The sequence below is a fragment of the Dermacentor andersoni genome, chromosome 2 (genome assembly GCF_023375885.2).
Source record: "Dermacentor andersoni chromosome 2, qqDerAnde1_hic_scaffold, whole genome shotgun sequence".
In the NCBI taxonomy this organism is placed as follows: domain Eukaryota; kingdom Metazoa; phylum Arthropoda; class Arachnida; order Ixodida; family Ixodidae; genus Dermacentor; species Dermacentor andersoni.
In genome coordinates, this window is record NC_092815.1 from 19,923,187 (window position 1) to 19,940,104 (window position 16,918).

At 43.0% G+C, this 16,918-nt stretch overlaps 1 protein-coding gene and 1 long non-coding RNA gene across 2 annotated transcripts in view; one reads left to right on the plus strand and one right to left on the minus strand.

Annotated features, from left to right (window-relative positions):
- The window catches only part of LOC126542796 (uncharacterized), a 132,587-nt gene that overhangs the window by 78,445 nt on the left and 37,224 nt on the right, over positions 1-16,918 (plus strand). The window lies entirely within an intron of this gene.
- LOC140216074 (uncharacterized) lies at positions 4,192-15,712 on the minus strand. The gene is made up of 4 exons (XR_011892716.1): positions 14,854-15,712; positions 13,299-13,334; positions 10,448-10,652; positions 4,192-7,728 (listed from the first exon to the last, which is right to left on the minus strand). It is a non-coding gene; the product is annotated as an uncharacterized lncRNA (long non-coding RNA).

Sequence of the window (16,918 nt, forward strand, 5' to 3'; positions counted from 1 at the left end):
GTTGTCGCGATCCCACCGCTGCCACCAGATGTTGGAATCGTACCGCTGGCACGAGTTGTTGGGGTCTCGGTTCTGACGCCCGTTATTGCCAATGGGTCGCGAGCCCCAAGGGTAGCGTTGGCCTGGCGGCCTGGGGCACTGGAAGCATCCGAAGGTCCCGGCAAAGCATGAGAAGACTGGTAACAAAACAACTTGTTTATTCTAACATAGCAAAGGAGCGGCCGGTCAGGTCGACCGAAGTGGAGAGACGGGAGAGCACGTAACTCAACAGTACAAATCGGAGCCTCTCCCCTGGCGTCCGGGGGCAGCTGCTCTTATACTCTCGGCGTCGCGGTCCAAAAGGGAAGGAGGGAAGGTCACGGGATGAAGGTCACGGGACGGCGCAGCAGGGGCCCACGACGGCGCGAGCGGTTGAGCCGAGAGACCTCCAGGCCCCTCATTCGGGGAACTCCGCTCCCCGGCTGCCGCGCTTTGACAAGCGAGGGCACACACACACACACGCACACACGAAGACACGTGGCACTGAAACACGCCTGGACACGCTTGGCGGGTAGGCGTTGCGGCGTCGTTGAACGGGCCAAAATGTCCGCCGCTTTGAACAAAGCCCCGGCGTCCGTTGCATCCGCGCCGGCATTACCGCGCGTTGTAGGCGAAACGTAACACCACCGAGTGAGGCCCTGGTATTGAAATGGTAACCTAACCAAAATAACATTACCAAACTAGAAGCAGTTCAGAAAAAAAAAAAAAGCCCTCCGCTTCATTTTTCACCGGTATGACCGCTATTTTTCACCCTCGCCTGCCCTCTCGATCTACGCTGAAACTAACCTTACTTTCAGTACGTCGTGATGTGGAATCCTTAAAACTTTTGCACACCGTAATTAACATGTCCTGACATAGTTCAAACACAGCTTCTATATCTTTGACCAAGCCTTCTTGCACGTGTAACTTCCACGAGCTGAGTATTAACCCTTTTTATGCCCGCACAAGCACGTTGAAGTACAGCTTCTTTGCATGCACTATAGAAGTATGGAATTCCTTACCTGACTCTTCGTTCACTCACGATAACCGAAGCAGAAAGTGCTCTTTATGAAAAACAGTGTGTGTAACTGCTTAAATTAGGTTTAGTTTATGCTTTATGTGTACGTATTTCACTGTTGCGCTGCTTTTACTATTGTAGAAAACGATTTTCTAGTGCTTTGACTGTTTTACATTGTCGAGTTCACTTTATTTTTTGTTCACCACTGTATTAACTTACTCCTGCAATAACCCTCCTATTGGGCTGCAATATGCGCGAATGAATGAATGAATGAATGAATGAATGAATGAATGAATGAATGAAACTACTTCAATAGCACTTAAAGATCGCCAATAGACCGGCTAGACGGAAAAATATTTTCTGAGAAAAAATCCTTCAATCGTAGTTGCATCCATCGCTTTCGCAGAAAGCTATTCGTGCACTACTGCAGTTTATTTAAGTGCACCGGCTTCGGTAACCGTTACCCGCCGTGGTTGCTCAGTGGCTATGGTGTTAGGCTGCTGAGCACGAGGTCGCGGGATCGAATCCCGGCCGCGGCGGCCGCATTTCGATGGGGGCGAAATGCGAAAACACCCGTGCACTTAGATTTAGGTGCACGTTAAAGAACCCCAGGTGGTCGAAATTTCCGGAGTCCTCCACTACGGCGTGCCTCACAATCAGAAAGTGGTTTTGGCACGTAAAACCCCATAATTTTTTTTCGGTAACCGTTTATGGCCCTATGCAACGTCCTGCATGTACGCTATGTTCAGGATCTCCTTCTTTTCCTCTTCCTATTCCCCCCTTTTCTTACCGCTAGCCCAGGGCAGCAAACGAAACTCTTGTCTGGTTGACCTCCTTACATTTTCATCTCCCTACTATCACTCTCTTTCTTTCGCTCGGACAGAATTGGTTAGGAATGACCACTGAGTAAGGCCCCGGCAGTGAAATGGTAATGCACTGACAGGAGCTAACCTTGCACCTGGGCTGTTAATTGCTAAGTGTACCAGAAAGCGGATGTATATTGCGAAGTTAACCTGAGAACACATGTGTACACACACACGCGCATACACGTGTTCGTGGCATGTTTTGTTTTTGTTTTTGTGTTTGTCTGATTACTTGTTATTCGACGTCTTTCACCCACGTATACGCAGCTTTCACTTTCATACGGAAATAATAAGCAATCACCTGTGTTTTTTTTTCGTGACTTAATGACTTAGCTCGGGAGCAAATATATTGTTGCGTGACGGGCCTTGCACACGATAGCGCAGCATTTTAGTCTCGCATACGCGGCGTCCGAGGAATAGCGCCGCCCATTTATCTCACGTGAATGTGGACTTGACAGTCGAGCAGGAAGTTGACAGCAAGCCATTTCAACCCACAGCTTGAATTGCACCTTGCAAGATTATTCTTCTTGCACCGGAATGACGAAGTAGGTTCGCCTCACGCTCGCTTCACACGCAGATCAGCGAAAAAACAATTAGCCGATGTCGTGCGCCACATTCGTCGACGCGCGCACGCTTCGGCAAGATATGCGGGCTTGGCTGAGGCCACTCATCTCGCTGAGGTCCTCGCACCCGTACCTCCGTGCACAGGCATGTGTACACAGCCTGCAGCGGGTCTGCAGAAGGCGGCTAATGCATTGCCAGCCCGAGCGTACAATGCGCCAACAACGCCATCGGTACGCTGGGTGCGCCGCATAACGCAGACGCGACACTTCCTGGTGTTCGTTTACCCATCATAATTATACTTTCACGCGCGCTGTCTCTTTCTCATCACTATGGTGTCTTAGTTGACGAGCATTTCCTGCTGAGCTCGAAGTCCAGCGTTCGACTCTCGGTAGTGATAGCTGAAGCAGAAAAAGAAAATTAACGAAACAAACAAGACGGACAGGAGAGACACTGGACTTGCAATTAAGGACTTGCATTGTAAGTCTAATCACCTTTCTGTTTGTATTATTTCTTGCATTGGGTTTTTAACCGTGGTAAATATGGTACATTGTATAGTCTCAATGTACCTCTCATCTTAACAGTTCCTTCCTCTTCAAATAAAAGGAGGTCACGGGCGTCCTTGTACAAGGTAACTACGGTTAAGAATCTTGCAGTCAGGCGGCAATCTCGCGCAAGAAAAGGTAACTAACTTACAAGCCTAGGCAAAAGTCGCGTTTCCGACGCACAGACGCGGAAATGCGAGAAATAGTTTCCTGTAGTCTCGTTGAAGCATACCTCAAAAAAATTTTGTTAGGGGATGTTTGATAAATATTGTTTGGGCTCTTCCCTTGCGAGCCTTGTGTTTTCCAGACATTCTTACCGCACCTATTGTCTAATCCCTTACAAAAAAAATTGTTGAAAGGTTATTGACGTATCATTGTTCAACGTCAACAAATGACCTTGAAAGATCATTGGGGAATTGTTGAAACATCATTGAGGAAATTGTTGACAAGTGTTGATAATTGGCCCGCGACATTCACTGGAAACATCATTGTGGCCTCTCAATTTGAAAGATCATTGGCATATCGTTGAAACTATGGTGTACTTCAATGCTGAAAGTCCATTGAAGCATTGTTGAAGGTGTGTTGTTTGTCAATGTTGAAACCCAATTGACGTATTGTTGAAATGTGTTGTTTGTCAATGTTGAAAGCCCATTGAAGCATTGTTGAAGCTCAAAATTGAAAGCCCATTGAGGTATTGTTGAAATGTGTTGTTTGTCAATGTTGAAAGCCCATTGAAGCGTTGTTGAAGATGTGTTCAGTCTCAAAATTGAAAGCCCATTGACGTATTGTTGAAATGTGTTGTTCGTCAATATTGAAAGCCCATGGAAGAATTGTTGCAGATCTGTTGAACATCAACACAAATTATGTTGAAATCCCTTTATGCCCTACTGGGTATTTAGCAGTTTAAACCTGCACTTACCTTAAAATACTGCTGAGCTATGTTGCATATAAGTACCTTTGATGTCACGTTGGTATGTTTGCTGTGAGAGGATAGGGATAAAATTTAAATAGAGCCGTTTTGTATCGCAGGCCTCTGTCACCCTGGGCTCAAAACATGCTCCTAGATTGCCTGTAATAAAACATATTGCAAAACTGCTAGCAGTACTGTTATGCCACTTTTTTCAGTTGTCAGAGTGAATGGTCCTCCACAATATCAAGAGTGCTGAACTGATGCAGACAAAAACCATTTTTCTAGGTGAACTGTTTATTTGTAACCAAACATCTGTGTAAATGTACAAACATTTGTAGTTTGAGAACATCAGAAACTTCTTAAAAACTATTGCACAGTACAAACTTCCTGCAGCTTGACACCATAACAAAATTGAATACTGAAGGTGTAGTCTGTGTGGCCCTCAAGTAAAATACATTTCCGAAAAGAAATAAATTTAAAAAAATAAATACCTAAATAAATAAATGTAGAAGCTTTCGTAGTTGGCCAAAAAATGTGATACATTATTGGATAGCTCTACATGTCTGCTATGCATGTGTGAAGTTAAAGAAGGAATTATTTTTAAATACGAGAAATTCTTTTTTGAAATTTTGTCAGCACAGACTTTTCTCGGATGTGCGCACAGCTTGCCGGCTGGGAATGCACACGACAAAGCTGGCTTTGTCTCCACACAGATGACAGAGAAGCGGTGTTAGGGTCTGCATTTTATTGCCAAGGGCCACATGCTCCAACGCAGCGAGGCTTGTGTTTGCTGTGGGCCAGGTAAACCATACAGCCATTGCACATAAACTATCAATACGAGGTCTGTTAGAAAAGTATCTGACCTTTGGCTGAAGAAAAAAAAAAAAACTGGCATAACTGGAGCGTTGGAAACCTAATCACCCTCAAAGTAGTCTCCTTGGTACTCCAGTCACTTCTCCCAGCAGTGCTGCCATTGTTAGAAGCATTCCGAGAAGGCCTCTTTCCAAACGGAGTTTAGCTCAGCTGTCGTTGCAGCCATAATGTCTTCTCTTGTCTGAAATCGCTTCTTTCAATGGCCTCTTGATTTTGGGAAACAGCCAGAAGTCGCAGGCGGCCACATGAGGAGAGTAAGGAGCCTGTCGAACTACAGGAGTCTGGTTATTCGCCAAAAAGTCTGAATCAAGTGCGAGAAAAGCATTGTCGTCATGGATGTGCCAATTGCCTGTTGACAACTTCTGTATCTTGCGCCACACAGCATCACATAGGCCATGGAGGACATCCCTGTAGTAGTCTTTAGTGATTGTTTGACCCTGTGGTGCCTACCCGTGGTGTACCACACTGTGGGAGTCAAAGAAAGCAGTCAGCAACACTTTAACGTTGATGCGCACTTAGCGGTCTTTGGTTGGCGACGTGGAATGCTTCCACTGTAATGACTGGGATTTGGTTTCCGGGTCGTAAACATACCCCCAAGACTTGTCACCAGTGATTATGGTGTTCATGAAGTTGGGGTCACTGTTTGTGGAATCCAGCATGTCTGTGAGACTTCAACACGAAGTTGCTTTAGCTCCACCATGAGCAGCTTGGGAACGAATTTCGGTGCAACTCTCTTCATGGCCAAATCTTCAGTGATAATGGAATGTGGATAAAATGTGCTGATGCCCACCTCTTCCACAATTTCTTGGATAGTCACATGACAGTCCCGCATCACCACGGGGTTCACTTCGGCAATGACGTGGTCATTTTGGCATGTTGATGGCCGACTGGAGCGTGGCTCGCTCTCCACCGATGCGTGGCCGTCTTTAAACTGGTTGTACCACTCCTTAATCTGTGTGCTACTCATAGCATAGTCACCAAAAGCAGTCTGAATCTTCGGAATGGTTTCCACTTGGCTGTCGCCCAGTTTCTGGCAAAATTTGATGCAGTAGCACTGCTCCAGTCACTCCGCCATTTTCCTTGCAATAAAAAACCGACGAGAGCACTGTGTACTACCTCATTCAAATGCTGCATCCCAGCAAGTCACGCTATTGGCAGGCAGGAAAAAATTCGTGCATGCGCACAAAGGTTCAAGGGCGGCTGATGAAAACGCACTTGTTACATATTCATCAGGTGTTCGCAAAAAAAGGTCAAATACTTTTCTAACAGACCTCGTACGTATTAAATACGTGAGGGAATCCTGCAGTGCTAAAAGATATGGTTCGTGCAGTTTACAAAAAGAAATATCAGCTATTATGTAGACAGTAAATCCAGAAAGAGCGCTGATATTGTTTATACAAAGCATTTTAAAGGGCATGTCGCAGTGCAATGCAACATAGAGGGAGCAGGACACTTTGTGCCCTGCTCCCTGAAGCCCAATGACGATGCAAGTAGAAAACACCTTCATAATTAGGACTGAAAACCTACATGAGTACGAACAAATTCTTGTGGTGGTGTTTGCTACCACTGTTTCAGAGCCGGAACATGCTCATCTATAAAAGTCATATGTGCCATGTTTAGTCTGATGTGGTCAGACACCATTGGCAACCACTTCTTGCGTTCATGTTAAAAAAATACGAATTGAGACTGCAGCTGCAGCGCTAGACATCACCTGCCTTCGCAATGATAAAAAAGGCAGTCAGTTTGTTGAATAGTTCTTGTGGCTAATTATATTAACAATATTTCCTTACTAGATGACATGGCTTCATATATTTATGCTATATTTATGCTGTATGTGTGATCCACAAATGAACATTATAAACAATTATTTATCGCACTTAAAGAATAATACCTTTTTGTTACTTGTCACATGTATAGCAGACATGTAGGGCTGTGTAACGATGGGCGACATATACTTTTGTGCCAACCACCAAAGCTAATTTTTTTACCTTCAACACGAAGCTTTCTGCACAAAGTTTGAACTTCACAGTTTTTTAGCTGATCAACTGAACCTCCAAGGCTTGAAATATTTTGCAGCTATCCCAAGTCAACCAGTCTGATTTTATATTTATTTTGTGCCTTCTGTATTTCCCTACGTTAAAAGACAATTCAAACTTTGCAAATTTTGGCACTCACACCACTTCAGTCTCTTGACATGAACACCATCTGAATATTTGGATCATACAATTTCCCTTTCAGAAGAAACGTGTATCAGTGCCTTCTAGCTTAGCTGGGCAAGAACAATAAATTTTTGCCAAAGTTCAAAAAAATTTTTGCGAAGGAAAATAAATGGGGAGCAAGAGTTTGGAGCTTCAACTATATCTGTGATGGTCAAAAAAACGTTGGTTGGTTGCCCTGGAATGACTCAAGTGTATGTACGAAAGCAAATTTTCTCATTGTACCTACTCAAAATCAAGCAAACTTGAAATGGTTTGCCGTAATGGAACAGTTCTTGACAAATTTGGGTGGTTTGGCATGAATGGCTTAAGATACTTAAAAATATATTAATAAGAAAACACTTTCCTTACTAGAACCATATCAAAAACTAACATAAAAATGCAGTGAACTATAACAAAGCACAGCACTTGTATTCTGGATTGAGCAATCCAATGTGGACTTCTCAGGAGACTAGCATAATTAACATAAATAAAATTAACATAAAAATGTGAATGCATAGAAAGGCACAACATTTGTAAGCTCATTTGAGAAATCTAAATTGGGCCCTACAGGAGACTAACATAAAACATAAAAATGTCGAGAGTTACAAAAGCACAACACTTGTGTTTTGGTTTGAGCTGTCCAACTTGGGCTCTTCAGAGGCTATTGGTCCCATGCAAGAAGCGAGGCCAGAGTTCTTTACCTAGGGCATGTTGGTACCAGGCAATTTGCGACACGTGAAGCCTGCAAAAACAAGAAGCCAGAACAAGTTTTAAAAAGCAACTTCCACATGCAAAAGAATGGCATGCAATCTGCCCTCGTTATAATGAAATTGATTTATGTATTTGTGTTGCTTTATTCCAACTTTCCACGGGTACAGCTTTACAGCATGAGCATGACCATTTAAATTTATTCAGTGTGGCACAGGACTCGACTAAGTGTCAAAAGCAGGAAAGGGAAAAGAGGAACAAAACGCTGTAGCAAAATAACTTGATGAATATCCTCAATGTCGAAGATGTGAACTTTACTTGCTAAGAAATAAAATGGTGAAAAAAATTCATGTTATTCATAAATAAACCTGAGCTGACAACTAAAATTATTTCTTGTAACTTTCATAATTAAAATGTGCAGCACTTGACTGTGTTTTTCCATGCTCCAAATACAATACTGTCATGTCACTACAATTGAGTGTCGCTTCATTTGAAGTTAGGTTTCCTGAGTTCACATGCAATCGGAATGTACTTCTCGCCTTACAATGACTTAGGACTTTCTACATTAAAGAAGACACTGCTTACAGCAAAGTATGTTTTCTGCCTCAACGACTGAATTACTGTTATAATGAGGATTCCATGTAGTTGTGCACCAAGCTGCTTAGCATGACACATGCAGAATGTGACAGATACGAAGAAATGCTGTCTTTTAAGAGCCATATGCCATAGGACTGACTTCTTTAACCCTTTTAGGGTTTACTGCCGTACATCTGTGGCTGTGACGGAACGTTACTGAAAAAATGTGCCTTTTCAGAACAAAGTGTTGCCTAGCATCCCACTGGAGGTGCTGCAACCTTCTGAGACTTCTAGAAAATATTCTTATAGTGCTTTCGCTCCATGGGTTTCTCCAAAACTGATTTTCACTTAGCTCCTTGGTGTCTGTCATTGCAGTAATTTGGGAGTGTTGCCACAAGTTTTTTGTAAGTTTCATTACACAAAAAAATTATGCTGCTTTATCCTGCATAAAAAAATAAAACATGTAAAACTGCAAATACTGAAATGGTATTGCCACTTTATTGTTATTTAAAAATATTATTTACCAGTTTATTTTCTCGGAATGTCACTCTGAAGAACTTAAATCTGCAATCAAAATATTAAGGGTGCGTGAAAAGTGATTTTTGAGGCTGAACCGAATAATGCTAGAAGCAAATCAAATAATGGATAGTTTCTGAATAATGAACAGCTGATATCACAATTAATGTAAGATGAGGCTCACATCCTAGTATTATTAAAGTTAGCAAGTTTCTGTCATTGTTATGTTATGAAAAGCTGTTTACTAAAAGCACAAATGGAGCAGCAGAAAGTTTCTTCACATGCACAGGACTCTTCAGTAAGCATAAATGATTGCTGTACAGCCTCTAAAGTGCAGCTACTGAAGTAATGTAGCCTGGTCTGCTATTACAAGTTGTTACGTTTATGTCTACACTATGTTATTGGAGCTGAAAATTTACCGTACTTTGGCTCAAATTTCATGTTTTATTGGTGTTTCGAAATATTAGAATACTCGCATTTACAAATAGTGACCATTCAAAGACTAAATTGAATAGGACACTATTCAATTCGAAAGTTTTGAGCATTTGCACACCACAAAAAATATATGACTCCTAAATTAGAGAGGCATATTTTTCCCCAAAATGTGATCCTCAATGGGCTAAACAAGAGTGACAGAAAAGCCCATTCATCTTTTTGATTACTTTAAGCCCCTAATCTACTTGGCAATGGCTCATAATAACCCTGTTAACAGGTAGGTGAAGTAAGGAAGCAGGAATCAATTCTAACAATTTCAGAATGGGAGTAGTGGACATGTCCGATGGTCTGTAAGAAGCTTTATACATTAGGCCCCAAGAGCCTATTCTCAATTTATTGAAGTATATGGGGAAAAGCCACATAAATATTTTTTTCATATCTTAGAATACACATAAATATTTTTTTCATATCTTAGAATACAAAGTGATAAAGTGTGCGTTAATAAATACGAGCCATAGGTTAAGTGCTTAGAATGAGTAAGCGCCCACTAAACGTAGTACTGTTGACAAATGCTTGCAACTCTGTCCCTGTTGTTTCTTTGATTGAAACAACCAAAAGAAAATTGCCACACCACTCAGGTTCCCTCTGCTAAAAGGCTGCTGTCTGGCATCACATGGAACTCCTTCAATATAGGAGCAACCTTAATTCGATGTGGTCTGTTAAAATTGGTGAAACTACTGTTTCACATCTCAGAACCTGGAGAGCTGTTTTGACTTCTGCAATTTGGTGAACATGCTCCTGCTCGAGCTGACCAGTAACCACACTTGAGCATACCTTCTCCGCAATTCGCGTATTAGAATAACATTTTCAGGCTAACTAAACATGTCCTCCATGCCAATAGTTTTGGAGCGTGCTTCACAGACAACTATTCCTTGCAATGACAGCCAAGCAACACTGCTAATGCGCAAATGCAGCTCATTTTATGTGGTGGAGCCACTAAAAACTTTCAGCAGTGAAGGCAGCTTTTAAATTTTAGAAGCATTTGAGTATGGCGGCATTACACACTTAAGATCGTACGAACAGTCATTCCAAATAGTAGGCTATTGTCGCACACAACTGCACACACGGGCTACTTGAAAGTCGTTTGTTATGCCAATGGCAAGTTCATAATTTTAGAAAAAAATGTGAATGTAAAAATGCAACCAGAAAGGATATATGGTACTTGCCTATAACAGCACTGACCCTGGTGGGGTCAAGAGCCTTTTTTGCCCCTTGGTGTTATTTCCAAAGCCCAAATGGCCCATGAGCTCCTCCTCTGTGAACACATGGTGAAGCAAGGCCCTTGCAAACTTTCCTGGTCCACCATGGCAGACCATGGTAAACTGTGCCAGGATAACCTTCTCAATGTGCACTCCTTCAACCTATGTGAACCTGCATGTTTAAGTAAATGTTAGCAAAACAGTTTTAAGCCTTTCAAGCACATTCACGCAACAGCCCTACTGCAAATAAATTACAGAAGTACCTGTTGCAAATCTAGATTGCTAAACTTTACTTCTTACAAGCTTCTTACGCTGTCTGGACGCCACATGTTTCAGAAAAACAATCCAGCACAAACAAGAATAATAAACCAAAGTATCCAAACATCTAGTACTTGAAAAAGGGGAGTACCAGCGAAACACAAATGACACGCACACAAGGAAACGGCATTAGACACGGACGGACGTTGGGACGGACCAGCGTCCGTCCCTGTCTAACGCCTTTTACGTGTGTGCGCGTCCTTTGTTTTGCTGGTACCTCCCTTTTTCAAGTTCATCATGCACCAACTGGCCCAAGAGCTTGCGCTAATGCACATCTAGTACTATTTATTGTGATTACCATTCTTAGGATACTTCATATTTTCAGGTGTTTGTCTCTATTTTCCCATCCATTTGTGTCAATAGGTAGTCAATGGTCTAATGGGGAGATTGGGCTGCTATGTTGAGGGAAGAGTTCAAAATCAACCGTTGGAACAGCTTGCGTGACTGGGTATGCGACCCTGGGCATATGCCACTTTTCAATGAATCTCCTTCCCGCTATCTTGGGCAACTGCTGCTGCTTGTGTTGGCAAGCAGCATTAGGAGCTCAAAGAGGGACATGATTGTCGATCATTACTAAGATTACCACTACACGTCACGTTAGCTTGCTGTGCTGCAGAAGTAATATGTGAGATTCCACTCCACTGTATGAAATGTACATAAGCTGCAAGGACAGTATGTGCCAACCACCACTTCAATTAAATTAATCGACTCGCAAAGCACAGGCTGCACAAGATCACGGAGTGAACTCAGAAGTTTGTGGACAGTCAGTTGATGTCCATGTCAGGGACCTCTAGGGAAACTCAGTCATTTCCTCGATGTGCATCATTGTGCCGTCATACATTGTATTACAATTCTGTCTGTCTCGTTGTACCACCGTTCTAATAGTCATCACGTATCACCACAATTCAAAATATAAATAGACACTTATATCTACTGTGTATTTAATCTTTATGGAGAATACTTTGAGCATGAGTTTTTGCAAAGATCATGAATTCTACAGCTTAAAGGAGCACTAAAGCAAAATTAAATTATTTAAATTCTGGCGTTTTATGTGCCAAAACGACAATCTGATGTTTAGGCACGCCTTAGTGGGGAACTCTGGACTAATTTTTACCAAATCAGGCTGCAAGGTACCTGGGCAGTTTTGTATTTCACCTCCATCAATATGCGGCTGTTTGATCCTGTGACCTCGTGCTTAGCGGAGCTGTGCCAACACCCCTAAGCAACTACGGCATGAAAGTACTAAAGAGAAAAATTATTTTAGATGTATCTGTACATGACCTTCCTACAATTCAAGAGATTCACTCATACCTTGACAAGAGGCTGAGTAAACTGTAAAAGCAGCAAGAGGAAAGATTGGTGGCAGTGCTGCCTTGAAGTTACCACACCCGCTTGCTGTGATGTCATGGATTTTGATGATGTCTGTTGAGGTGTAGCAATTTTTTTTACAAATAAAGATATTCTTCATCGTATTCCAAAAACCCGAAATAAAAAGCGTCAGGAACTTTTACAGAACCAATACAGCCCAAGTTTGAAAAAATACTTGGAATCCATGATGTGACAATGAGGTGTCAGCACGAAGATTTTGGGGCGATATTCAGAAAATTGAACTTTGAGCTTTATTTTCTCTAATAATCAAACAACTACCAAGAAAGTTACAGAAGTAGTTATTTAAGATGATGCTTTATTTTAAATTCATTTAAGGTGTCATTAGTGTCCCCTTAATACAAAACAAGGAATGCACTTGGCTGCGTAATAGGTTAACATGCATCACTGGTTCTCATTAAGGTATGATTATCAGTATAGCAAAGGGCATGCACTGGCTGCTCCAGAGGGGAGCCCTTCCACTTCCCCTCAACCTCCCAATTTCCAATTTCTTTATGAGCAGTGATGCAATTTCTGTATCTTAACGAGACATAATGCCAAGGAGATTAAAAATGCCATGCTGGCTACAGCATGTGGTGAGCGGCACTTCACACCGTCCAGCTCGGCATCAATCTTTTTGGAATTTGGCCCTTGAAATGCAGAAAGCCCCGATCACTGCTCGTTCTTCAGCCAACTTTCTCAAAGGGTGCTGCTGTTCTGGTTTGATACCTCTAGCTGTGCACTGCTGTATGACATAGGTCATAATACCTTCGTTCTGGTAAAACTAGAAAGATGTGCACTCATGCAGACCACTAATGTCCACACTAAGTTTCTGAACGCCCCTCTCATATCAGGCATATACACTGAAAAAGGCACATTCCACGTTTAATATGTCCACAAGTGACGATGAAATTCACTCCCAGTCCTGGTGCAGTTGCAAAGTCTATAAGCTGAGTGCTTAAAGGCACCATGTCTCCTAATGAAGGCACTCTGCACCAATTGATCACTGGAGCAAATGCGTTGCAGTTGCATCAGCAATGTTGTTTTTTCTGCTTCCTGCAATACATTTTCACGGTATCACTGTATTTGATCATCGTGACGCTACAGAATGGATGGCCAAAGAATTCACTTTTACCGTTCCAGCTGGGGCCTCTCCCAGCTCATTTTGAATCTGAAAAAAGATGTCACTATTAAAACGTGAAGCCACGATGCAGCAAAAGTGACAATCAAAAGAGCTACATGGACCTTTAGGCTTACATAAGTGGACGGATACAAATGACTAGTCATTGAATACACTAAAGTGTGGCCGCTCTTGCCAATGGCAGTGTGAGCTTGTCAAAAAATTTATTTCACATTCCTCTAGTTACTTTAAACATTATTTCCACGCATCTACTTAACTGTTATGGCCACATATTAAAGGCAGCTCCTTCATATAAAACCATTGTTACATTCTTTTACTCCCCGTCTACCTGATGCTACTGAAGTTTTGCCTACTCTCAAAGAAAGAATTTCACAGAACTGCTCTTTCGACAAAGCATTATTCCAAGCTTGTGGCAAAGCGTCGTGATTTAGTTCACAACAATGCGCTCCCCTTTGAATCTGTTCACTCTATAGTGCTCTGATTCGAAGCAAAAATAGCTTTTCGACATAACTAGCTACTTCTATGGTCACAAGAAACAATGCTAATTATTGATGTTTATGTTGCCGATAACGTATACATGCCGCCTCGAAACACAGTGGGACGACAACGCAGATATGCCAGGCATCTCGTTCCTTTACTGATTTTAAAACTATTGTTAAATCAGTTACTGAAGTGCGAAAAGCTGCAATTTCACGAAATTACATTATTTTGAATGTTGTAGGACCTGGAGTGCCATGAAATCTGCCTTTCCGTGAATGCAAAGAGCGCCTACGCGAAGCCGTTAGGGCGAACCACTCGATGGCGACGAACGGAGAAGATGACAAAAATAAAGTTGAATGCGCGCGACCTGGGGGAAAACAAAACGCACGCGGTTGGCAAGGCGTATAACTCGATGATTTCGCAGCACTCTGTGGCATCACCCCTATTGTATCTCACGTATCGCATGTACACCCTTGAAATTCTTTATTATTGCGCGACAGCCTCCTCTGTGTTTTCCGATCGCGCGAACATCGGCCGCACGGCGTGTCAGATAGTGGCCTTGAAGCACCGCGGAGTCGCTCGATCCTGAAGGGAACAGCGCAACAGAATACACTTTCGCCAATCCCAATGCACCCCCCCCCCCCCCTTTTTTTGCTGAAAGCTCGCTCACACGCCTTTTACTAGCGTGGCGCAAACGAAATATTTTCGATTACAGTACAGATCGGATGGTTTCACGTCGCATTGTTTTGCGCTCATTAATAAAGCTAACTGAATCGGTGCTCGAACACCGTATCAGAAATCATGGCGTACAACATGCCCTGTTTTAGGTGGCACCACATAGCTGCCTTACGTCACCACAAGCGGAGTGTAAAGTTAAACCAGGACAAAATTCCACGTTATCTACCACAAATCTAGTGCTGTACAACCCATTCTCGCAACGGAAGGATAGTACTAGGAATGAACACTAGAAAAGAGGCGCGCGGAAGACACGCACAAGCGCTGAAATTTCCCCGCTTCCGTTCACCGCGTCGCAATGGACGAACAAGGGGAATTCGAAACACTCACTCACCCTTGATGTCGCTGAGTCGCAGGCGATCATGGCGACCTTCGAGGCAACAAGTCCATAAAAAGCGAGCAACACGCAGGAATATTCCAAAGATGTCACAGCGAAGCACACAAAGAACACAGAAAACGCAGGAAACTCTCAAGCCAGCGGCGTGCACGAACTCGCCGGAACGCGCAAAGCATCAACAGCGCAAACGCGCAATCATACATGTGCACTCATACAAATACACGCTTATATTATCATAAATTGTACCATTGGATAACAAATTATGTAATTTCATGTTATTACTGAACAATTGTTGCGATTTGCAAGTGTATAAAAGTTTTTTGCTTCGCTTCTTTGGTGAACTACTTTCTTTAGCGCAGTAACGCAGTGAACCGGCCGGAGCTAATGGCATGCGCGGGAAAAGGCGCCAAATTCAAACGTCACAAACGCCGCGCTAATTTGTGCGCGCACAGTTTTCGTCGTTTGGATTTAAAAAAGAAAAGTAATGCGTGCCGCAACCATGCGAACTGAACTATTGACCAGAAAAGTACAGAAACGTCGCTGTTTGTGCTTCTCATTTCGACGTCATGGCAAACTGCGGGCGGTCTGTCGTCCCATTCTTTAAACATTTGTGCGTGTGCTCCTGCGCTGTGCGATTTGTCACCGAGAACGTATAGCAGCGCAGATTGTGCTTGGTGGCCGAGCAGATTCCGAACACATTCCCCAGCACCCCGTCTAGGTCACAGAAAAGAATTTGGCCTCCATGTGAAATATGAGCACCATGTCGTACATATCGGCCAAGCTTTTCGTTTCGTTCTGTATAGCGCGCTAACGGGTAAGCGAAACGCACTCTGTAAAAACGATGTTCACTCCTTTCTCCGCCGCACCCGCCGTGGTGGCATAGTGGCTGAGGTGTTGCTCTACTAACCCGAGTGCTTGGGATCTAATGCCGGCCGCGGCGGCTGCATTTCGATTGGGGTGAAATGCAAAAACGACCGTGTACTGTGCGTTCGGTGCAGGTTAAAGGACCCCAGATGGCAAAAATAAATATGGCGTTTCTTACTACGGTGCGGCTCATAATCAAAGCGTGGTTTTGGCACGTCAAACCCCAGACTTGAATTTTGTTAACCTTCTCCGCCACCTTGACCATATTTAACATGGAGGCATGCAATGCCGTTTCCTAACACACAGCCAGGGCACTGGCCCCTTATAATGGAGGCCGATGGAAATGCAGGATGCGTCCCATCATCGGTTGTTTGTCACTGCTTGTAGGGACGTTTGTCTTCTCAAACTGCATATATATATATATATATATATATATATATATATATATATATATATATATATATATATATATGCAGGGTGTTTCTGCTAACTTTAGGCCGAGTGTAAACTCTATGACGACGCGACTAAATGCATGTTGTTCCCTTTGGTATGTAGCGTGTCGCGCTATTTGTGTATTTTTGCTTAATTAGCTAATTAGTCAAGCATAATTAACAAACTTCTGAAGCAAGGAAGTTAGGAAAGAAATTCCAATTAGAAAGTTGCAGAGCTGTTGGCAACACGTCCGAATAAACAGTTTCTGTCTTTCTATCTGTTAAGTATTATTGTTTTTCAGCTTACTGCGGATGCTCGCGAAATAGAAAAAGCACCGCGTGACATATGCCCGCCTGCGAGTCGTGATTGCACTGCTCCTAAGCCTTCTGCGCACAAATGAAAACATACCATTTAACCGGTGTGAACACCCGTCTGCTTATCGCCATCATGAACCGCAGCGAGGGAAGCACGTCGCTGGCGTCAATACCACAGCCAACGCCTTCGTCACTGCCCTGTCGCCTTTTAAGCGGCAACACACCCTGCGCGATGGTATGCTCGTTTGGGAGCGCTGCAAGCACGGCGCGCAAGCGGATATGTCAGGTGATATTTTTTCTATTTCACGGGCATCCGCAGTAAGCTGAAAAACACTAACACTTAATAGATAAAAAGTGAGAAATTACCTAATAGGACGTTTTGCAAAGTGCTCTAGAGCTTTCTAATTAGAATTTTTCGCCTAGCTTTGTTCCTTCAGAATGGCTATTTTCTT